This window comes from Lichenostomus cassidix, unplaced genomic scaffold, assembly GCF_008360975.1.
Source record: "Lichenostomus cassidix isolate B80296 unplaced genomic scaffold, HeHo_3.0 HiC_scaffold_46, whole genome shotgun sequence".
Lineage (NCBI taxonomy): Eukaryota > Metazoa > Chordata > Aves > Passeriformes > Meliphagidae > Lichenostomus > Lichenostomus cassidix.
This window is the reverse complement of record NW_028147597.1, coordinates 3,607,887-3,609,339: the sequence shown is the minus strand read 5'-3', so window position 1 is coordinate 3,609,339 and position 1,453 is coordinate 3,607,887.

Below are 1,453 nucleotides of genomic sequence, written 5' to 3'. Positions count from 1 at the left end.
ATATGTGTAACTGTTTATGAATATGCATTAGGCTGAAGGGTATGGAAAGGGTGTCTCTGTCCATTCCAGGGGTGCTTTTCTGGCTGAATGCCAAAGCACCCAGCGCTGACCTTTTGCTTTTATCTGTCCCCTATTGTCTTTTATTAAACCTTTTTAATCCTAACAGGAGAGTGAACCTCGTTTTTCACAGTTCACTGGAATAAACTTACGAGTTTGGGTTTTCATTGGACAGGTTGTTTGGCAATAATAGCCTCTTTAATTCTCTGTCTTGTCCTTTTCAAAACAGTTACAAACAGTTAAAAATGTTAAAAGTAAACCAAAACAAGTCATGGTTTCCTTAGCTTTATCCATAACCTCAGTAAAAAGAGAAGGGGCAGATGTGGGGTTGCAGAGGAAGAGGCCCCCATGATCCCATGAGAAACCAAAGAACCTGAAAGGATGCAGAAAAGTATTGATCAGCACAGGATCTGAAGCAGATCAGCAGATTCCTTCTCTCCCCTGGGAAGAATAACAAGCTGTATTGAGAAACTGTGAAAAGGCTGAGAAAACAACTAAGAGAGAACTTATCACACTGAAAAGTATATCTACTGTATGGCTTTGTAATAAAATCAGAATTCGCATACAGTGAGTGATTCTCATTCCTACGCTAAATGGCACCACGACTTTCCATGTCAAACCCTGCAGGGCAGGGACAGCTCTTGTGGCACAATCCCTGCTGGCCAAGGACACAGTGCTGGGAAGGTCTTTCTATGCCAGCAAAGGAAAGCTCCTGGCTCAGGGTCACCTTTCCTGCTCAGCCAGACACCCCAAGTTCTCCAGGAGCAGAAGAGAATTCCAGCATTCCCACAGGCTGTGTGATGTCATAGCATGGACTGTGACATCACAGAGCACCTGTATGACATCACAGAGCACCTGTATGACATCACAGAGCACCTGTATGACATCACAGAGCAAGGCTGTTACATCACAGGGCAGATGAATGGCATCACAGAGTGGGCTGTGAGGTCATAGGAAAACTGTGACATCACAGAGCAGACTCTGACATCATAGAGGCAGGCTATGTCAAATCACTGGGCAGCTGAGTGACATCAAAGGGGGCTGTGTTAGGTCACTGGGTAGGTTAATGTCTTGGTTTAAAAACAGATGTGTGCCCAGGAAGGTGGGAACATTTCTGGAGTGGAAAGATAATGCCCTCCCTCCAAATTATCGTTTTGTGATAACAGGAGATCCCTGGCAAATATATGGAAAAGGAACAACAGTTCTTCACTAGCAAATATATACATATATAGAACAGAACAGAACAGAACAGCAACAACCGAACAATGCAGGAGTTTCCCACCCGTCAGGCCTCACTTTCCCCTTTGGTGCAGTTCTGGCCAAGCCCGGCAGGGGGCGCTGCAGTGACTCTCGTGGCCGGCAGGGGGCGCTGCGGTCCCGGGGCAGGACCTTCCCA